Source organism: Chelonia mydas, chromosome 1 (genome assembly GCF_015237465.2).
Source record: "Chelonia mydas isolate rCheMyd1 chromosome 1, rCheMyd1.pri.v2, whole genome shotgun sequence".
NCBI lineage: Eukaryota > Metazoa > Chordata > Testudines > Cheloniidae > Chelonia > Chelonia mydas.
In genome coordinates, this window is record NC_057849.1 from 222,518,960 (window position 1) to 222,542,439 (window position 23,480).

Below are 23,480 nucleotides of genomic sequence, written 5' to 3' on the forward strand. Positions count from 1 at the left end.
CTGGCCCTGAATCTTGGCCAAGAATTTTGTGATTTGCTGCCTCAGATCTCTGGAAGCCTTCACTGATACACTAATGAAAATTTTTTGACAAATTTGGGTGGGAGCTATAAGTGTCCAGCCCCTCAAACTCAGGTCACTTATTTAAATGCCTAATATTAGATAACAAGTTTGAAAAATGTGACCTAAAACTCAGAACTGAGTAATACTTAGGTCTGGTCTTAGGTTGGTTTAACTATGTTGGTCAGGGGTGTGAAAAATCCACATCCCCAAGCAACGTAGTTAAGCTAACCTAAATCTCTGTAGAAGAATTCTGTTGAACTAGCTACTGTCTCTTGGGGAGGTGGATTACCTACGCTGATGGGAAACCCGCTCCTGTCAGTGTAGGTAGTGTCTACACTGAAGCACTACAGCAGTGCAGCTGTGCTTGACATAGATAGACATTATTTATCCTTTCCATGCCCTTACCATCATGGATGGGAATAATAAAACTTGCCTATTTTACAGATGGAAAAAACTCAAGCAGTGAGGTCACAGTCAGTGTGACGGGATCCCCAGGGTATGACCTAGAACTGGGGTACCACATGAGGATACCCTTTCTCACAGTCCAGAGACGCACAGTTCTAAGGAATGCTGCAATTCCTTATGCACACAACAGAACAAGGAATGTGGTTTCTGAAGCCAGAGACCTCCCTCATACTGTACTATGGGGAGCCTACTGCTTTTCCTGTGTCTTTTGTTGCCAGCTCGAATGAGTGGATAAATGAAGCCACTGGAGGGCAATGGGTGAGAAGATGTGCAATTATCTTCCATATACAGGATTATCTGCTCATCCTCTACCCCAGGTTCAGAAGCACACCCCCTGAATAGCAACTTCCATATACTGTACAGAGCATCTTTCACCTGGAAGCACCCCAAAGCTCTCTATAAACCTAGCCAATTGGTACACAAACTATGGCTTGTATGTTCCTCTCCTGCACCTGGAGAAGAACTAATGCTGATGCATCATTTCTGTTGTGGAATGGCTTGGAGGCCAGCAGTCTGGATTCAGGCCAGGACATGGAACCAAAACCCCTTTTGTAGCACTGATGGATGATCTCCTCCTGTCAATGAAGAGAGGACAGACATCCATTCTCATCCTGCTGGACCCCTCCACAGCATTTGACACCGTTGACCATGAGGTTCTGCCGTCTCACCTGAGAGAGGTGGCAGGAATCTAGAGTAATGCACTAAAACGGTTTGAATCCTTCCTGGAAGGATGCTTCCAACAAGTTGTGATGGGAAATTGCACTTATACCCCTTTCTGGTGGGGTTGCACAAGGATCAATTCTCTCTCTGGTCCTTTTCAATATCTAGATGAAGCCACTAGGTGAACGGAACAGATGACATGGACTCAAGTGCCAGCTATATGCAGATGATATACAGCTCTGCCTATCCTTCATCACATATGACTGCACCACTGCTACCAGGATGGTACAGTGCTTGGATGAGATCAGCTTTTAGATGAAGCTCAACCCAAGCAAGACAGAGGTGATGCTGGTGGTCAGAGGAAAGTATTTTGCAGAGCTTGCAGCCAGGGTGCAGCTGCTGTTGGTTGAAGATACATACCACAATTGGTCAATTCAGTCCACAGTCTAGGAGCACTCTTAGATTTCTGGCTGATACTGAGCTCTCACATAGCGGCATCTGTGAGTAAGGCTTTTCACCAGCTCCAGTTGGCTAAGAAACTCTTCCTCGATGACAAAGCCTTGGCATCAATTTTGCATGTCTATCACCTCTTGGCTGGATTAAAACAATGTGATATACCTGGGTATGAAGTCTTGACATTTAAGAAATGCCAGCTAGTACAGAACACCCCAGTGCATCTCTTCAGCAACATAGGCTACTGGGAACCTAAGTTCCCTCTAAGCTGTGCGGCCACGCAGAAGGCTATTAAGTGCCACGCAGGTGCTCAGGGCTGCAGTGGTAAGAGATGCCTCTCCTCCAGCCCCGGACCTGCCGCAGATGGGGGAGAGGCACCCCTCCTCCAGCCCCAGCCCAGCCCCAGACCTGCCGTGACCGGGGGAGAGGCGCCCCTCCCCTGGCCCCAACCCAGACCTGGCCTGTGCCTGCCACAGCTGCGGGAGAGGCACCTATCCCGCATCCCCAGCCCCAGCGCTGCCGTGGTGGGGAGAGGCACCTCTCCCCCCAGGTCCAGGTGCTGCTGTGAGGAGAGAGAGCTGGGGGGAGTCCTCTCTCCCCACTGTAGCCCAGGGGAAGCCTGCACCCTAAACTCCACATCCCCAGCCCCACCCCTGAGCCTGCACCCCCAGCCGGAGTCCTCACCCCAACCCTCTGCACCAGCCCTGAGCCCCCTCCCACACTCCGAACCGCTCAGCCACACCCCTGCCACATGAATTTTGTTATGTGCACCAATATGGAGGTGATGTGCCACACATCACCTCCATATTGGTGCACATAACAAAATTAATTCTACACATGCGTGGGAAAAATTAGAGGGAACACTTCTGGGAACATATCAAACCTGTGCTCAGCTCCCTACGCTGGCTTCCCATACAATATCCAGTCACATTCAAGGTCTCAGTCCTTATCTTCAAAGCACTCTGTGGTCTGGGCCCAGGGTATCTAAAAGGTCATCTAAAGCTCTGGGACAAATACTATGGTTGACAACTATGCTCTTCTGGCACAACAGAACTCTCAGCAATAAAGGTGAAGCTCATCTGTGCAGGAGACAGCCCTTCCTTCAGGGGCCAGTATGAGACTGTGGAATGAAATTCCCCAGGAACTAAGGACCATCACAAACCTCAGCACTTTCCACTCCAAGTACAAGGTGTGTTTCTTCAACCTTGCCTTCTCTAGTATAAATGCACAGCAACAGGTACATTTATAGAACAAACAACCAAACAGAAGACAAACAAGACACTCCATTGCACATGCTTCTCCCTCTGGGGAGAGGATGAGAGAACAGCCAATATGTGAAAGATATGAAGTCACGTAGCTTAATGCACTACTAGAAGGTGCTCAGATATGACAGTATAAAAATCATAGACTAGAATAGAAGCAAAACTCAGATTTGTAAGTGGCCAGGGCCCCAACCCTGCAAACCCCCAGTAGACCACAGGAAGCAGTGTGTTTTCTTCTCCCTACCATAGCCATGCCATCAAGTCATGCTTCCAGCCCATGACTGTATACCATGTTGTCACTGAGTGTGTGAGGAGGGTGGGGTAGTCGAAGGCATCAAAGAACATGCAGTCCAGGCCACTTTCCATTTTACTGAGATTCTTCCATCATTTTGGGGAGGGGAATGTACACCATTAACTGTGACTCCACCCCTTGTCTGCACACCTGCCTCCCCCTTTTCCCTGTCACTCACATCCCCACCAACCTGAGTTAACTGGGACCTAAGCAGAGGATCAATTGACAAGTAGGGCCACAGCTGAAGGGCTAATTAGAGAGAGAAGCAAACCCAGCAGCTGGGAACAGATAAATAGAGAGGAGGCAAGCCCTGGAAAGGAAGGGGGTGTGGAGTTGGAAGGAAAGCAGAGCTGGCTGCTGCTAATACTACTCCCCCCCCCCCCTCCTCCCCGAAGTAAGAGGGAGCTGACAGGGACTTGTCTGTATGTAAATAGTCCTCCAGGCAGTAGCCTGATAGAACACTATAATAAAGCACCATGGTGGTAAAGGTGGCCTGGAGTGAGTGTGGTCTGTACCTGAGGTAAGAGACTCACAGGACACCACCCCATGACACTTGCCCAGCTGCCTTTTCCCTTTCCACAGTCCCACTGCTTTTTTTTCCGTAATCTTACTCCCCTTCTTCACCGCACAGCAAGAGGGCAAGGAACACAGAGGTCTCTACAGAGCGTGATCACTTCTCCCTTTCCTGAAAGACAGCTGCTTCTGGGGTGGAAGGTAGCAGCTATTTAACAGCACACAGCAAAACAATGCAACAAGATGTAGAAACGAATCCCAGAGCCAGTGAAAATGCAGGGAGAATGTAAGTAGACAAAAATACTTAAGTTGGAATTTTGCCAGAACACCACTATGCTTCTCAAAACTGCCAGAAGCACTTTACGGCCCATAAAACACTTGGGACCTTTGATTCTACATCTCATCTGAAACACAGCTCCTCCAGCAGCAATTCCTTACAAACCTGCTGGGGTATCAGCCCAATATTCCTTCAGAGGGTACAATCACACCAGCCTCCCCTCCTAAGGTACGGGCACACGCCTTACACTTCTCCCACTCTGTTATTGTGCCAGCCAAGCCTTGCAGAGCTGACAGGCTGGCCTGGCTGCACATTTCTAATTCTTTTAGGTTCTGGGTGATATTTTCAAAAACACCTAAGTTACTTAGGAGCCTAGCTCCCATTTTCAAATGGAATGTAGGCATTTCAGAGCCTAATTCTTATGGACAGCAATAGGATATGGGTTGCTAAGGCACTCGGGCACTTTTGAAAATGTTACCCTATGTCTAAAACGTTACACAACTTTGCGTCAATGGAAACAGACTTAACTATGCAAATTACTCAAGTGTGACTTAGATTAAAAAAATATATAGTGCTAAGTGGCTAAGCTGCACTGAGGCAGGATAGAGATGGATGATACAGATGGGCAAATAATCTGTTATCTTTACATTAGAAAAATGATATTGCCACAAGTTTGATTCAGGGCCAATAATTTGATCATACTCAAGGACAGTGATATATTTTACCCTCTGGACAAAATTAGGATCCCAAGTGATAACTGACCATTTGCACAGGGAAACATCATAATTTTTTTGGTGGGTGGGGGAACAAATCTGCAATGTGTGCCAGTCAGATCTGAGCTAGAATTGGGGTGAGATGGGGTGGAGGGAGATTTCTGAGATCACCAGGGGACTCAAGTTGTTATAGATCCAGAGCTCACAGGCAGTGCACAAAGCATCCCATCCCTTTCCTACTCTCTGATTATTTTTCCAAGGGGGCTCTAGTTATAACTTCACTTTGTAACTTTGATTCCAAAAAGTTTCAGAGTAGCAGCCGTGTTAGTCTGTAACCGTAAAAAGAAAAGGAGTACTTGTGGCACCTTAGAGACTAACAAATTTATTCGAGCATAAGCTTTCATGAGCTACAGCTCACTGCATCCGATGCAGTGAGCTGTAGCTCATGAAAGCTTATGCTCGAATAAATTTGTTAGTCTCTAAGGTGCCACAAGTACTCCTTTTCTGATTCCAAAAAGGCTTTCTTTTCAGCCAAACTTTGGAAAAGAGGCTGGAACTTCATTGTGGTACAACGGGAGCTTTAACAAGGATTTCTTGAGGTGCTGCTTTGGCAAACTCTCAGCACCAGATGGCGCCACATTTGCATGAGCAATCTCATCAGCTTTCAGCAGACCTTGGGTTTGCCCTCTTTGGGGACCTATTCAGAAAAGGAATAGCTCTGCTCACTCATGCTGAAAAAATGCACCATTTAATTGTGTGGCAGACAGCCACTGGATTTTCTTCTGATTCACCAAGGAAGCTTGAAGCTGACTGATGCACCAGATGAGCCGAGTTCCAGGATGTGGCTGGGTCCTGGAGGGCCAGCAGATATACAATTTTCTTCTCAAGACCCACAGTCCTGGCAGTTATCATGCTTATGCCAGCAGCTGTGTTTCAAGGAGTTATTAGACAATTAAAGGCCATGCCCAGAAAATAATCTTTCTCTCTCCCACCTTTCTGGCACGCCAGCAACCTCTTTTCAGCATAGATTCACAAGTTTCCTGAAAGTTACATTCCTCCTTCGCACCCCAAATTCCAGACATTACTCTCAAGCCATTCACCCCCGCTCCCATACCACTGTTATTACTTGGCAATATGGCAGAAAAGGAGGGGAAGTAGATAACTTTCATACTCATGTTAACTTGTGAGCTGCGGGGCTGACACGTAACAAAGGTGTGGTAGCTGCTGTCCTCTAAAATGTTATTAGCTAGAAAGGGTAGAATTATCAATAATGCAGAAAAGGCAGAAGTTTTTAATAAATATTTTGTTCTGCATTTGGGAAAAAACAGATGATTTAGTCATATCATATGATAACACTCTTTCCATTTGACTAGTATCTCAGGAGGCTCTTAAACTGCAGCTGCTAAAGTTAGTCATTTTAAAATCAGCATCCAAGAGTTTCTAAAGAGCTGTCTGAGAATATTGCAAGACCATCAATGTTGATTTTTAATAAGTCTTGAAGCACTGGGGAAGTTCCAAAGGACTAGAAGAAAGGTAATATGCAATATTTTAAAAGGGTAAATGGATGATGCAGGTAAATATAAGCCTGTCACTCTGACATCAATCCTGACTAGCAAAATGGAGAGGCTGACAAGGGACTTGATTAATAAACAATTAAAGGAGGGTAATATAATTAATGTCAATCAACACAGGTTTGTGAAAAAAACAGATCCTGTCAAACTAACTTGATATCTTTTTTTATGATATTACAAGCTTGGTTGGTAAAGTAACAGTATTGATGTAATACACATAGACTTCTATAAGGCATTTGTCTTGATACCACATGACATTTTTATTTAAAAAAACTAGAAAGGCACACTTTAAATGGATTAAAACTGGCTAATGAATAGGTCTCAAATGTAATTGTAAACATGGAAATCATAACTGAACGGGTGTGTTTCTAGTGGGGTTCTGCAGGGATCAATTCTTGACCCTACACTATTTAACATTTTTATCAATAACTTGGAAGAAAACATAAAATCACCACTTTTGCAGATGACACAAAAATCGGGGGTTAGTGTTAAATAATGAAGACAGGTCACTTGATACAGACCAATCTGGTTCACTTGGTAAACCAGGTGGCAAGCAAACAATATATGTTTTAATATGGCCAAATGGAAATGTACACATCTAGGAACAAAGAATGTAGGCCATAATTACAGGATGTAGGACTATCCTGGGAAGCAGTGATTATGAAAAAGATTTGGGAGTCACGGTGGATAGTCAGCTCCCAATATGACACTGTGGCCAAAAGGGCTAATGCTGTCCTTGGCTGCATAAACAAGGGAATCTTGTATAGGAATAGAATGGTTATTTTGCCTCTGTATTTGGCACTGGTGCAACAACTTCCGGAACACTGCATTCAGTTCTGGTTCTCCACAATTCAAGGAGGTTGATAAATGGGAGAGGGTTCAGAAAAGAGCCAAAGGCATGATTAAAGGATTAGAAAACATGCCTTCAAGTGATAGACCCAAGGAGCTCAGTCTATTAACAAACAGAAGGTTAAGGGGTGACTTGATTACAGTCTACGTGGAAAACAAATATGTAATAACAGGCTCTTCAGTCTAGCAGAGAACCGATCCAAAGGCTGGAAGTTGAAGCTAGACAAATGCAGACTGGAAATAAGGTGCACATTTTTAACAGAGAGAAGCCATGTTGCTATGGAGAAGTTTGCTTTTCCATAATCCTGTATGTAGCCATCGGAATGCCAAACCACTTGGACAGTCCATTAGCAGCAGCAATTTCTTCCTTTGCTTCCTACCCACCCTCCTCTCACTTGTCCTTAAGGAGACTTTCCACCCACTCAGGACCCACAATGTCTTGTTCACCTACAGGGACAGAGTGATTTGGGCTTATTTTTGCAAGCAGAAATCCAAAGCTCAGGGAAGAGGAGATGGGCCTGGGCATCCCTCTGCCTTCTAAAGCAGGAAATAATCATAAAACAGGCTCTTACCGTAAGGTGTTCTTTTACATAGGGCCTGAGCTAAGTCACATCAGGCCCGAGGATTCTGGTTCTAGAAGAAGGAGCTATGGCGGTGGTGGCTCTCTGAGGCCTCTGCCCAGGGGAGCAAACTTCTCTTCTGCTCCCTAGCCCAGCTGACAGCCTTTCGTTTGGCAACAGGGTAGGGATGTGGAGGTATCTGCTGCGGGGTGGGTGGCATTGTAGGTGGCAGCAACAGCTGAAGGCACGAAGACTGCCACCCAGCACCTCACCTGAATGACTGGAGAAGAGGACCAGCGAAGCTCTAGCTTGCAAAGGGCCGCACCCACAAAGCTCCTGATTGGAGGAGATGTCCCGCCCCACTGGTTGGCTGGAAAGCTCTACCTAAATCAGAAAGAGGCACTGGAACAGGAAGTTGTCCGAGCATCTAGAGGAATCCCTGGGTGGCTGCTGCTATGGACCTTGCCTACTTACTTGCCTGACTTCTGAGCTTCACGTCTGAGCCTGTACCTCTCCTCCTTCTCCCAGACCCTCTCCCCCCGGCTTCCCCGACAGTTCCCAGTTCCTGCTTTTCTGCCTTGCTCCCGTTCCCAGCTCTTATGCCCTACCCCTTACGCTGACTTTGGCTCTTGACTGCGTGTTTTGTTGTGCTGTCATTGATTTTTGTTTTAAAGCCTGACTCCCCAAACCTCGAGGTTAAATTCTACTCTCAGAGGCATGCACACTAGCCCAAAGTCAGTGGGATCCCCAGGGCAGAGATTGGCCAGCCGAGCCCTATGATTTCTGTACTTCAAAATCCTTAAAAATAGAAGACTTTGTTTCTCCACTCTGCTAGACCAGCATAATAATGGTGTACTAAAGTGGAAAAGAAGTCCAATGGGATTTGGGCACCTAACTCCTTAAGCTTCTCTGTAAAGCCTAACCAAAATTACAACACACATAATGTGCAGAGACAATCACTTTGTATGTCCCAGTTTTTCATAGAAGTTCCTGGGACATCATTTTGGGACTCTTGAAATTCAGTGTTTCATTCAATCAGCCAAAGCATGTGGATTTTTTTTTTTTTTAAATAACTACAAAATGTTTGTTCAGGATGACTTGCTACACCAAAATTTGCTCTGTGTATGTGTGTGCCAGGAACAAGCAGTCCCAGGGAACAAGAGTTCAGCGTGACAAACAGTGCGTGGAGTGAAGAGAAAACTCAAATGATAGGAGTTGCTATCTAAGCTGCCCTTTTGCTCAGCGTGCATGTGAATGACACTTCTTCATTGTTCGCTCAGGAGATAAAGTTACTAGGAAAAAAACCATCCACTTTTGGAAATATGCATGTGTCACTGCTGAGTTAGAAGCTAGCAGGAGTGACACCAGAACATGTGAAACAAACAACTATACTTCTGTCTTTCATATGCTGACGTTTGAACCTAAAAGAGTGTCACCATGAAATTGTCCCAGTTATTTTTTCTTTTGAAAATAATCACCTTATTTGTGGCTTCTTTCTTGTACTGCACCGTTAGAAGGAGACACATTTCCCCTTCCTGCTGCAGATCTGTGACACCCTTGCTACAGCTGGTAGACAGCAGTCACGTACTGTGCTATCTCACGGAGACTTTACTTCTGTTCTCTCTCCTTGGTGGTTCTGCTTACCTAAGATAAGCCACCGAGGTCAAAAGTAGATGTTTTGCCCTTTGTGTATAGAATCAAAAGCACAAAGAAAGAAGCATTTCTGCAGACAATGCTGAATCTGTGTTGAGCTGCACACCGGTCTTCATTGTAAGGTGGCTGCATTTCACGAGACAGTTTAAAAAGCCAATTGTACTATAGAGCCATGTTAGCACTGCTTATACATAAGTCAGCTTCTGTTTCCATTATAAGTCTCTAAATTCTGAGGTTCATAATCTGGTCACAAAATCTTCACTCCTGAGTGAAACTTGGGCATGAATGGGTCTCTCTGAGCATGCTAAATGCAGAGGCTCAAACTAAATGTATGACTCAAAAAAACCAAACCAAACCAAAACACCACAGTAAGAAGACCAAAAAAAAAAAAAAAAAAAGCCAGCATAGCAAAACGGAGTCAAAGAGGCAGTTAGATTCCAAAAGACATCCTTTAAAAATTGGAAGCCAAATCCTACTGAGGAAAATAGAAAGAAGGATAAGCTCTGGCAAGTCAAGTGTAAAAGCATAATCAGGCAGGACAAAAAAGAATTTGAAGAACAACTGGCAAAATACACAAGAACTAATGGTAAAAAATAAAATAAAAATTATGTACATGAGAAACAGGAAGCCTGCCAACCAATCAGTGGGGCCACCAGATGATCAAGGTGCTAAAGGAGCACTCGAGGAAGACAAGGCTGTTGTGAAGAAGCTAAATGAATTCTTTGCATTGGTCTTCACTGAAAAGCATGTGAAGGAGATTCCCACACCTAAGCTATTCTTTTTAGGTGATAAATCTGAGGAACTGTCCCAGTCTGAGATGTCAATAGAGGAGGTTTAGAACAAATTGATAAATTAAACAGTAATAAGTCACCAGGACCAGATGGGATTCACCCAAGAGTTCTGGTGAAGGAACTCAAATAGGAAATTGTAGAACTACTAACTCTGGTATGTAACCTATCACTTAAATCAGCCTCTGTACCAGCGGATAGCTAATGTAACTCAAATTTTAAAAAATCACTCCGGAGGTGATCCTGGCAATTACAGGCCATCAAGCCTAACTTCCGTACCAGGCAAATTGGTTGAAACTATAGTGAAGGGCAGAATTATCAGGCACATAGATGGACACGATATGTTGGGGAAGAGTCAACACTGCTTTTTTAAAAGGGATATCATGCTTCACTAATCTATTAGAATTCTTTGAGGGAGTCAACAAGCATGTGGACAAGGGTGAGCCAGTTGCTACAGTGTATTTGGACTTTCAAAAAGCCTTTGTCAAGGTACCACAGCAAAGGCTCTTAAGCAAAGTAAGCAGTCATAGGATCAAAGGAAAGGTCCTTTCATCGATCCATAACTGGTTAAAAAATAGGAAGCAAGGTTAAGGAATAAAGGGTCAGTTTTCACAGTGGAGAGAGGGAAATAGCAGGATCCCTAAAGAGGCGTACTGGGACCTGTGATGTTCAACCTATTAATAAATGATCTGGAAAAAGGGGGTAAATAGTGAGGTGGCCAAGTTTGCAGATAACTCTCTTGAGTGATTTTGTAAATCCAAAACTGACTGTGAAGAATTACAAAAGGATCTCAAAACTGGGTGACTGGACAGCAAAATGGCAGGTGAAATTCAATGTTGATAAGTTCAAAGTAATGTACGCTGGAAAACAAACCCAGCTATACATACAGAATGATGGGGTCAAACTTAGCTGTTACTGCTTAAGAAAGAGATCCTGGAGTCACTGTGGATAGTTCTCTGAAAACACCTGCTCAATGTGCATTGGCAGTCAAAAATACTGGAATATTAGAAGCCATTAGGAAAGAGAGAGATAATAAGACAGAAAATACCATAATGCCACTACATAAATCCAAGGTACACCCACACCTTGACCACTGCATGTAGTTCTGGTCACCCCATCTCAAAAAAAAGATATATTAGAACTGAAAAAGGTACAGAGAAGGGTAACAGTGCTTCTCTTTCCAGCAGTGCTGTCACTCATACCACGCAAGCAGCTTCTAATGGTTTGAGGGGTATGGAACAGTTTTAATCTGAGGTTAAATTTAAAAGACTGGGACTGTTCATCTTAGAAAAGAGATGACTAAGGGGGGATATGATAGAGGTCTATAAAATCTTGAATGGTGTGGAGAAAGTGAATAAGGAAGTTTTATTTACTCCTTCACATAACATAAGAACCAGGGGTCACGCAATGAATAGGCAGATGGTTTAAAACAAACATAAAGAAGTACTTCTTCACACTAGGCACAGTCAACCTGTGGAACTCATTGCCAGGGGATGTTGTGCAGGCCAAGAGTATAGCTGGGTTAAAAAAAAAATTAGATAAATTCACGGAGGATAGGTTCATCAATGGCTATTAGCCAAGATGCTCAGGGATGCAACCCCATACTCTGGGTGTCCCATAGCCTCTCACTGCCAGAAGTTGTGAATGAATAACAGGGAATGGGTCACTCAATCACTGCTCCATTCTGTTCATTCCTTCTAAAGCATCTAGCATTGGCCATTGTCAGAAGATGGGATAGTGGTCTAGATGGACCATTGATCTGACCACGAACATTCTTATGTTCTTAGAGTCACAGGCGCAGGCTTCCTCTGGGCCCCAGGGGTGCTCAATCCCCCACTCTCCCCCAGGCCCCACCCCCACTCAACCCCTTCCCCCACCATCCCACCCCTGCCCGCCCAGGTCCACCCCCTCCCCTGAGCGCGCCCTGTCTCCGCTCCTCCCCCTCCCCCCAGCACCTCCTGCACGCTGCAGAAGAGCTGATTGCAGCGGGCGGGAGGCACTGGGAGGGAGGGGGAAGACTTGATTGGTGAGGCTGCTGGTGGACGGGAGGCTCTGGTGGGGAGAGAGAGCTGGCTGCTGAGCACCCACTTTTTTTTTCTCCCATGGGTGCTCCAGCCCTGGAACACACATGGAGTTGGTGCCTATGTTCAGAGTGACAAAACAAACAAACCATCCTCCGCTCCCACCCAACCAAACCCTCCCCTCCCCCCTAAACTTCTGCCTGCATCTCTAACACGCTTGTTTTTAGAGGGATGATTTGGCACTTGTTTGTCTATAATAATGAATAACACTTTGCACTGAGGAAGCACTTTTTGCTTATAACATGAGATAAGATTAGTTTCTAAATGGTGAAAACAGAAAAGGAGACTCTACTTTAAAAAGGCACGTGCTACTTACTGGGCAAGGCATTTGTGATCCTCAGTGTAACAATGCATCTGGCAGTTAAATCTACAGCATGAGATAGAAAAGAGATTTGCACTGGCAGATAGAAAGCCCTGAATGGGCATTGATAGGCGCACGTTATGAACAGAGGTGTTTGGGATGCATGGATGTCAGCAGATGGAAGCTGTTTGTAGGCATAGACAGGCTGGGAATGTGTATGCATATTTAGAAAAAATACAGTTAAAATGGTGATGTAGGAAGTTAGCTTTTTAGTGCACTAAGGATCTGTCCTGTTTCAACATGTTGACCGGTTGTGTTTCTCCAGGGGCCATTCCTGCTGAAAAGTTCAAAGGGCAACAGCTGTAGTTTTTATTTGGGGTCCCTTTTACTCAAGTAAATCTTTATGCTTTTCTCTCTTCTGCACAATGCTGGGAAGTCTTGACTCCTAGGCACCAGATGGGTTAATGCTGTAATGTCATAATGTTTCTTAATGAAATGGCTGATGCTGGCCAGGTGCTAGCCAGCTAGGAGCTCAATGCCAGTGCCTCCCCCTCCAGCTCCTCATTTTTGGATGGCAATCATGCAGCCCCAAACGCCAGACTGTGGAAGCTAATTTACCATCCAAGGCATCTGCTTCTTGGCAGATTCTGTGGGCATCTGCAGAAGTGGTTTTGAATAGCCTTTCCCTGTGTCACATGGTTAGACACTTGGGGGAGCTAAGCAGGAGACCTGCATTGCTTTCCTTGGCTCAGACAGCTCACTGATATCTCCTGAAAAGTGGTAAAAAGCATTTTCTTTGTAGATGATTGGCTGCACATCCCTGTCTATCCCCCTGGACTGTTACTGCTGGGGAATCTGCATAGAAACAGGCTGTTTCCCACACCCCATTCCCCAGACACAGGCTGAAGTTAGAACCCCTTATTGGGGATACCAAGACTGAGTGGTGTAGAAATGATTGTGGGTTACTGGCAGATGTTTATGGTTTCAGGTTGGTGGGGGAAATGAGCAACGTAACCTTAGAAGAAACAAAGCTGCTTGTGAGACTATTCTGTATTCACTGGTACAAGGGAAGAAAAACATAACAAGTACATACCCACTAGAAGACAGGGAAACACAGCAAGGAGCAGGTAGTTGCAAAATTGCCACTATAGGCCTGGAGCTATTTGGCCTCACCAAATTTAAAGGGCCAGACTGAGAAAGGCATGCTGGGACTGTGTTCTTATTAAAGAGTGCAGCCCTGCAGCGCTCAGAGTGAATAAAATAGGGACCAGATAGCAAGTGTGAAAAATTGGGACAGGGAATGGGGGGTAGAGACCAGGAAGCAGTACTGCCAATTCACATAATAGTTGGTGGGGTTTTTCCCCTTAAAGCCCCAGCTGCTGGAGTCATTTGATTATAGGGAACTCTCAGTTTTTATTAAAAAAGCATAAGTTTCCAGCCCTCAGGCTTGTAGACAAAAGCTTGAAAATGTGATTTCTAAAGACTCAAATCACAGAAGGCAAATAATAAGAATCTTATAGATTCTTTTAAATCTCATGATATTTGGGCACTCTGGGCTGACAATACTGAGGAAATCACCAAGGAAGGGGCTGCTTCTCTGCTATACATCCCTAACACAATGCGGCTTTCATGCAAAATAAGTTAGTTAACATTTTCCATAGCACTTTTTCTTCCCCCTAGACTCCAAAGTGCTTTACTTACCACTGGTACAATAGATGCACAGAGCCACAGGAATGCAACTAGTGCTGGGGTGGAGAACTACAGTCAACAGGTACATTGCATGCTGAAAGGCTACAGTAAACTAGTACTTGGCATGCTGAACAACAGCGAAGGAAGGGAAATTCTGGTTAAAAACACTATGACCGACCTTTTATATGAACTGCTACCGGAGAGGTATGGGCTTTGGGCTTCTGAGAAATTAGTCCACTAAAGGTCTGTCTACTCTGTGGGCATTTTGCTTTCACTAAAGCAAGAGAGCTAAGAAACTGATGGTCTACATGTAGAACCATTTCAATAGAGGGTATAACATTCTTTTTTCAAGGAATAACCATGGCTCTGCTAACTTAATATCCCTGCTGAACTGACCTCACAGTTGTTCCTCATTCTGAGGGATTTAGAGTAGCAGCCGTGTTAGTCTGTATCCACAAAAAGAACAGGAGTACTAGTGGCACCTTAGAGACTAACAAATTTATTAGAGCATAAGCTTTTGTGGGCTAAAGCCCACTTCATCGGCTGCATAGAATGGAACATATAGTAAGAAGATATATACATACATACAGAGAAAGTGGAAGTTGCCATACAAACTGTAAGAGGCTAATTAATTAAGATGAGCTATTATCAGCGGGAGAAAAAAACTTTTGTAGTGATAATCAAGATGGCCCGTTTAGACAGTTGACAAGAAGGTGTGAGGATACTTAACGTGGAGAAATAGATTCAATATGTGTAATGACCCAGCCACTTCAGATGTCACTCAGTTTAGTCCCAAAGTTAACAATGCTCCACATAGGTTTTGGGTCCCCTTTTATTGCTGAAAATTGATTACCTCAGAAATAATTATGAAACTGAAGTTAAAGAGAGAATAATTTCCACTAAAGGAATGAATCGCAGAGCATTTTAAGATTCCTGCATGGATAATGTACGTTCCTTCTTTTGGGCCGTTTTGTGCTGCAGCCCACATTTACACCTTGGCAGGCCAAGAAGCACACTCCTAAGGTTTACAAGCTGGGCCAGTTTAAAAATCAGGGAAGGCACTCAAGGCTGATTACCGTTTCTGGTGTCAAATGTGAGGCAAAGGGTATTTTTTTTAGTTCCACTCAGGGCAGCACAGGCTGACATCACGATGAAGAGAAGTCTGCAGGGCTGGCCCTAGACGTTAGCTGCACATTCCCTGCTCTCACTAAGGTGACTCCTGTGTCTCTACTTCAAAGTAGCACCACTGGTGAGACAAAATGTAGGCTCTTACACCCCGTCATTTAAAAACAGATGCTTCACCTGGAGCACCAAAGGATTCCCAGGCCGTCTCTTGGCCCTCCTTTGTAGGTTGTCTGGTAGGTTCCTTGTAACTTGGCCTCCCATTACGGCAAGAAACATTGTGATCCCTTGCTGAAGAAGGGACCAAAGGTATGGAAGGGAAGGTTAGTTAGTGGCTAAAACAATATAAGCCAGTTTTAAATCAGTTTCAGTGCATCCACACAGGGGGTGGCACCCATTTAAGTCAATTTCAAGACTGATTTGACTGATGCAATTTTGAGGTATAAACAAGGCCTAATTGTGGAAAAAATCACAAGTGATTCTATTTTGCACTACACTACAGTTATGTGGGAGGCTACACCTTAACCCAAGATTAGCTGACTCTGTCCTGTGAACAGGACCTATTAAAGATTCACATATAAATAGAAACTCTTTGACTTATTGTATTATCGCTCTGCCAAGGATCTGATCGTGCTTTTCAAATATTATAAACTATGGGATGGGGGAATCAGTGTCACCACCATTTCATACCCTGCTAAATGGGCAGCTAAAGCAGTGTTGCCAGCTCTTGTGATACTTAGGGCTTGGCTACACTTGTGAGTTACAGCACAATAAAAGAGCCCCGGGCGCCCTAGCTCACTACCCGTCCACACTGGCAAGGCACGTAGAGCGCTCTGACTCCGTGGCTACAGAGCTGCTGGTACTCCACCTCGGCGAGTGGAATAACATCTGCTGAGCCTTCGCTGGAGCGCCGCGGCGCCAGTGTGGACGAGGTGTTGCTTTACTGCGCTCTGATCAGCCTCCAGAAACGTCCCATAATCCCCTTAAGCCAAGTGGCCATTCTTGTCATTGTTTGGAATCGGCTGTAGGAATGCGGATATGCCCTTTGAAAGCTCCGTTTCTGACAGCCGGCTGCTTATCTGCTCCGAGGCAAAGCAACCGTTAGTGTGGAATACGGTGTGAGAGAAAGAAAGGCAGGGGGAGCAAGGGGGGTCTGCTACTGTCTGAACTTACAAGACAGCATGGTGACATGCTCTCAGCCCCCCAAAAAATCCACTCTCTCTCCACGCATATACACACAACAAACTCCCTGTCACACTCCACCCCACCCCCCCATTTGAAAAGCACGTTGCAGCCACTTGCATGCTGGGATAGCTGCCCATAATGCACCACTCCCAATGCTGCTGCAAGTGCTGCAAATGTGGCCATGCCTGTGCGCTTGAAGCTGTCAGTGTGGACAGACTGCGGTGCTTTTCCTACTGCGCTCTCCGAAGACTGGTCTAACTCAAAGCGCTCTACATCTGCAAGTGTAGCCATGCCCTTAGTGGTTTTTTCTTAAAGCTCCAGCTTCTGGAGTCATGTGCATATGTGAGACTCTCAGCTTTCATTTAAAAAAAACCTAAGTAATTTCAATCCTCATGTCTGCATGGAAAAACACCTTGAAAATATGACTCACGTACATCCCAAAGGTCTTGGAAATCAGAAGGCAAATCAAAATAACCCAAATGTATTGATCCCCTCCTCCCCCAGTCTCCTGGTTTTAAGTCAAATATATGATTTGAGGGGAGGAGGGGGCTGACTCATGACTTTTGAATGCATGGGGTTTGCAATGCAGCCAAAAGTTTAACTCTCAGAGCACTAAAGGCAACTGTGCTCTTCTGAGGTGTTTTGTAATGAAGAATGGTGTGCTTGTTCAACCTAGCAGGAGTCCCATGTCTCTCCCAGAGACTGCACTTTCGTGGGAGAAAAAACGATCAAACTCCCACTCTGCCAGCCCTGCCATAACACTTCAAGCAGGCTAGCTACTTCACGCTCCACTCACCCATTCTGTCTCCAGACACTCCACCCTGCTATGACACACTGATACCACCTTCTCATCCTGGGCCCCAGCTGCATACCTCCACCTTACTGGGTCCCATGCTGGTGGTGACAGGAATTGGGTAACAGGAGGAAAGAGAGGTGGGTTGAGTCAAGAGTACAAGTCAGGTTACCTGACTTTCAATTCATCCTTGCACTAACTGCTAGGTGACACTAGAGAACCCGGCTGCATTACATGTTCTCCCAGTCAGCCAGAAAGAAGGTCATTCTCATCTCCAGAGAGGTTGTACCATGTACTTTTATCTGTCAGTCCCCTGGCTGACCAGGAAGCAGCTCCTTAGTGTGCACTTTTAAAAAAGGAAAGCGAGTCTAGGGCAGCAAATGAAGAGCTATTTCTGAGGGGTTCCACTTATTTTGATAAATGGGAGAGGTGAGCCAGAGTGTGTTCCTGTGACCTCCTGCAGTATAAAAGCTTGGGCTGGGTGACAGGACTTCTGGCTGCTGAGTGGCTCTGAGTCACAGCCTTTACTGCTCAGATTTGATGTGGATTTTTACATCAGATGCTGGGGAAGCGAGGCGGCCTCTCAAATATTTGCATTGCTTGGAAAGCGAGGGTAGACGGGGGTGGATTCAGGAAGTTCTGGCAAGGGCAAGCACAGCTGGCTTGAACGGCTTTGCAGGGCTCCTTTGTGGAGGGGAAAGTAGTGAGGCCTTTTGATTTTTCCAAGCAGGATTCCTGGGAAGGGATGAGTGTCTTGGAGGTTTCCTGTGTGAGTTTTGCAGGCAGGGGGCTCACTGGCTTTTTGAGGGCATCCTCTTGGATCCGTTGTTCTTTTCCACTACCTGCTTTCGAAGGCAGAGCAGTTCTTCATGCTGAACAAAGCTGGAGGGATCTGCCTCTGGAGCCTGTCAGTGACGCTGCAGGGGCTACTGGAGAGCAACAAGAGATGTGCTGCCTATGTGCCTAGGAAATTTTGGATCTGAATTCCAGTGGTCTCCCTGTGTGTGTGTGATAGGGAGGTAGGGGCTGGAGGAGGCTGGCACTGCCGGTCAAGTTGTGCATGACACTTGTGGCTGCAAAGGCAGGCGGTGTTTCATATCATATCAGAGGTGCACAAGCTCTTTGGCACAGACACTGTGTTTTTGTTCTATGTTTGTACAGCATCGAGCACACTGGGATCCAGGCTCGTGATGGGGCTCCTGGGCACTACAACAATATAAAATAATAACGATAATTGTCAGAGATGGGGGTGTTGTCTCTCGGCTGGGCAAGAAAGGGGCACTTCATTTAAAGTCTCAGACTATGACTATTGTAGTAGTGCCTAGAGGCTACAGTCAGGGATCAGGGCCCCATTGTGCTAGGCAAAGACTGGCCCGGCTCCAGAACATTTACATTCTAAGCGTGAGCTGCATTGTCAGAGCTCTTTGGCCCAGATCCTCTCACTGAAATCGATGGGAGTTAGGTGCCTAAATGCTTTTGAAAATCTGGGACTTTTGGTATAGGGTGCTGAAGGGGATGCAGGGACCTGAGGGCTGAGGAGGCGGGAGTTATTGCAATTCAAAGTTGTGTATGGGGCCGCATGGGCATCAGTTGCCTGCACAGTGTAGCTGGCTATGGTCAGTATTATTGGATTCTCACTGTCCTGGGTATTATATATACCAACAAAGTTTAAAAGCAACTGTTATTTCTGTACTCTAGTCACAACTATTTGGCCATTGTTTTCAAATCTTGAAGCATGTCTACTGGAATAATAGCACTTTTTATGTTCTGGGTGCTATACAAATATTACGTAATTAGGAAAACAACTCTCTCTAGCTGGGCAGGCAGTTGCACAAACAATTATACCCAAATACAAATTTATAATGCATTCTTTGAAAATGTAGCCCTGGTTGGCTCTTCTTTATCTGCTCATAACTCTGAGGTCCCCCAAATGATTTTTGATCACAGGAAACCCCCCTCACTTCCTTCCCCACACAAGTGACAATGATAATAACAATAATAATAAAACTGATACAGCCTGGAGAGATTAATTGCTCTGGCTCTTCAGTGGAAAATAAATCAGAAGTAAAGGCTGATAGGGAATATAAGCCTGGTCTCCGGATTCCAATGTCACTCTGTTTTCTAAATATCATAGCTTTTAATGCAGGGAAACGGATACAAAAGAAACAGCCCTGACTCCCACTGTCTGATTTCCAAGTGTCGATAAAGCAGAGGGCTAACAAATAACCTGTATAGTTATTTACTATACTACCCCACTTCCCTCCCTTCATTGTAACAAAAAGGGAACAGGGGAGGAATTATCCTTGCAGCTTCCTGTACAAGGTGTGAGCGTTTGGCACAAATCCTGTGACTCACTTCCCTAGCCAAATCCAGACTTTTAATTTTATTTTGCAAAGGTTAAATGGTTCCCACAAGGGGCAAGAAAGGGTTATTGAAAGCAGCAGGTCCTCTTTTGAGTACTGCACTTCTGGTAAATCTCTGATCCAGCATCCAGTGGTTAACCACTGATACAGGAAATGACATTTAACATTTTATCTCTAAGCCAGAAGTGGAAGAACAAGTCGAGTTGCTATGTAGAGAGGATGGATCATTGCTTGTTACCTTCCTCTTAAAGGTGTATCACTCCATTTTAAACAAGTTTTTCTCTCCTTGTGTACTCTTCTGCTTAAAACTGAGAAAAAAAATAAGACATGAAAAACTCATGCGCTTTTTCCCTCGTGGTTTCGCCTATTACAATGGGGCAAAATGCACTTCTAGTGATTTAAAGGCTTTGTTAAAAAGGCAAACACTCTTTCTTCGTCTTTTGGTGTCCTTTGGAAGAGTATCCTCTATCCCTGATGGAACTGGTCCTGGAAAATCAGGGTGTCAGTAGGTGTCACTCTTCACTGTGAATCACTGCTAAACCAGTGCCCTGGCATGAAGCACTGAGCTGCTGGAGGTTCCTTCTTTTGAATCAGAGTCAAAGTTGAAAGATAACCACAGAACTCCCCAGAATCCATGGAGAGAGATTATATATTAAATGTGTGTGTGGGGGGGAGAACAAATTAAAATTGGCATCAAAATACAGGGCCAAATCATTGGCTGGTGTAAATTGGCCTGGCTTATTGATTTACATCAACTGAGCATCTGGCCCACAGAAATTACACACTAACCACAACAAAAATACTTGGTTTGATCCACTAAAAACTCTTATGCTGATAACAAAGAACTTATTCAAAGAGAATGCAAGTGAGACTCAAAGTCAAATTATATATCAAAGGCCAGGTTAAGTCTGCAAAGACCACCTGATCAGCCTATTTAAATCCTAACAATTTCAGATGTTTTCAGCATATGTACTGAAAAATATGAGACCAAAGGGACAGGGCAGTTTTCTTCTGCTAATAGGTAACATAGGCAAATGGATTTCTTTTTTTAAATGGTTTTCAGGAAAACGACACAGTACAAGGCATGTTTCCAAAGAATTTTGGAGACATCCAAAATTTTAAGAAGAATAAGAGCATGAATAAGTAGCGAAGCAATATATGGTCTGAACTGGAGGTGAAGGTGGGGAGACGAAACTGACCTTTAGTTAAAAGGGACTTTAGACTGGTGCTTAGACAGCAGGGTGATTTGGACCTTAGAGAGTTGGGGTGAACTGGAAGTTGGATAACCAGGGTCCTGTGATAATATAAAGTGAGGCACTAAGAGAGGGGCATGGAGAAAATGAAGTGTTACAATTTAGGGAGTTCCGCTTGCCAGCTCAGCTCAAAGCTAGTACAATTGTTGGTTCTTTTGCCTGCTACCAATTTTCCTTTTTGGCTTTGGAGATTTGTTTGAATGTAGATGGCAAAAAAAAAGAACGAAAAAACCCATTAGAAACTGCTTGCATGGTGAGAGCACTGCTGGAAAGGAAAGCACATACGTTAATGCACGAAGGGGCAGGGATGAGTGTGCATGTATGAACCAAAAACCTTTGGCCCTACCTTATTATTCTGATAAACTGTTGACATATTTTTCATGTGCAAATGACCACCTACGTAAGTCACACAGATGGGCATATACAGTCCTGGATATTCAGTCTCCCTGAACATTTAGGGCCAGGGAGGTAGCTGCCTAAACACTTTAAAAAAATCTGGACCTTTCCCAGCAGTCTGGCAAGCTGCTCTGCACAGGCAGACCCCTGCATGTGTGTGTGGGCCACCACTGACTTAGCCAGGGCCTCACACCCTGTCTCAGGTTTTGCCTATGAAGAGTAGCTGGCATGATCAGGGTGTTAGACTTCACATAGGAAAACAATACTATGTATCCATGCACTTGATTGCACCCAATCACGTGCTTGAAACATATTCTTTGAAAATGTAGCTCCAGCCAGATCTTCTTTCTTTTGTTGCGACTCTGCCACCAGCTGTCCTCCAAACTATTTTTAATCAGAATAGCTTCCCCTATCCCTGCCAACAAACCCCACAATTACAAGTATAATAAAATAAAGGTAGTCTAGATAAATGAAGTGTGAATCAGCAGCAAAGGTTGCTAGGGAGTATCAGTCCTGCACTGTTAGCATGCTCGCTGACTTACATTATCCATAGCCTTGGTATCCTGGTTACTGAGTTTGTGCCTTCACTTGGTCGCATTGAGTGTCTCTGCCTCCTGTCACAGGTAGAGTGGCAGATGGGCACAAGTATCTCAGCGCAGCATGCTGCTTTGATCCAGCTCTTTGTGGATGTGATATGGGTATGAATTATCATGCCTATGTGTCCTCGCCCGTCACTGCTACGTTCATTAATTCACGGAACTGTAGATTAAAAGAAATTTCACCCAAACTAGCTGTGGGTGCAGTGTTAGGCTAGTTCTCAGCATTCTCAGGTGGGAGGCTCTGGTGTGATTATTTGCCTATAGGCCTGTGCTGTGATCCTGTCCGAAGCTAAGCGGTGTTGGGGTGGATGAATGCTTGGATTGGAGTCCTGCAAGAAAAGTCTGCAAAAGACCCTATAGTGAGTGGGCTTGTTGATCCATTTGGTGGCACTTTTCACTGAGCCAGTGAATGGTGTTGGGGACACTGTGCTGTTGTTTTCAGGCTTGTCTACACTGGATGTTACTGTGTGGCAAGACAGGATGTGAATCTACCGGGGCCGGCTCTAAGTTTTTTGCCGCCCCAAGCAACAAAATGTGGGGCTGCCCCCCACCCCAGCCCCGGGCTCCCCCCTTCTCCCCTGTTGCCCCAGCCCCGGGCTCTTCCCCTCCCTTGCACCCCCTGCCGCCCCAGCTCTGGGTTCCTCCCCTTCCCCCCCCACCAGTGCCCTCCCTCCCACAGCACCCCCCTACCGCCCCAGCCCTGGGCTCTCACCCCCCCCCACAGCCCCCTGCCACCCCAGCCCTGGGCTCTCACCCCCCCGCCTCCCGCCACCGCAGCCCTGGGTCACTGGTAACGCGCTCCCAGGGCGGGTCATCAGCATCCCACTCATGACACTAGCAGGGGTGGAGGCTGCATCCACCCGACTCCTTTCTGGTGCCCGGGGGGCGCTGATTCTGCCCGCTCCCTCCTCGCCTCCAGCAAGTCCAGCGCTGGCAGGGTGGGGGTAAGCAGCGGGACTCCCGGGGCACACCTCAGCCCAGGGTCCCTCCAGCCAGGGCTCCCGCCTCCAGGACCGGCCAGGAATCGGGAGGGCAGAGCTGGGGAGACTGCCCCGGCAGGGCGCTGAGGAGCTGGGGCAGAGCAGCCCCGGAGGGAGTGGCCGGCGGGGAGCAGAGCCCCGGAGAGTGGGACGCGGGCCCCGCATGGCAATGCCCCGGGCACTGGTCCCCTCTATGGCTTCACCGCTGCTGCTGCTCCTGGCCACCCTGCCGCAGCCCCTGGGCAGCTCGGGCCACTTCGCCCAGCCCCGGCTGCAGCACAGGGGGGCGGCCACCCTGCGACACTTGCAGGCGGCTCCTCTGTGCGCCCCACGGGGTGGCCCCCAGCCCGAGTGTCCCGCGCTCCACATGTCGGAGCCCGCCAGCGGCGCGAACCACAGTGGCCCCAGGGCGCCCCCCCCCCCCCCCGTGCTGCTGCTGGACCCCAGGCCCGGGGCCAGCTTTGGCCACCCACTGCGGCTCTTCCACCTGGACTTCGGCGGCAGCTTGGGGGCTGGGACAGTGTCTACTTGGGTGAGCGCCCCCAGGGCCGGCCCCCAAGCAAAAAAAAAAAAAAAGAAAAAAAAAGGGGGGCCCGAACGCC

At 46.1% G+C, this 23,480-nt stretch overlaps 1 protein-coding gene across 1 annotated transcript in view; it reads right to left on the reverse strand.

Annotated features, from left to right (window-relative positions):
- BCL2L14 (BCL2 like 14) overlaps positions 1 to 13,673 on the reverse strand; it is a 51,530-nt gene extending 37,857 nt beyond the window's left edge. Inside the window, exon 1 of the mRNA XM_043534218.1 lies at positions 13,592 to 13,673. The gene's annotated coding sequence lies outside the window, so the exon portion shown is untranslated. The remainder of the gene's footprint in view (positions 1 to 13,591) is intronic.
- Between the last annotated feature and the right edge of the window lie 9,807 nt (positions 13,674 to 23,480).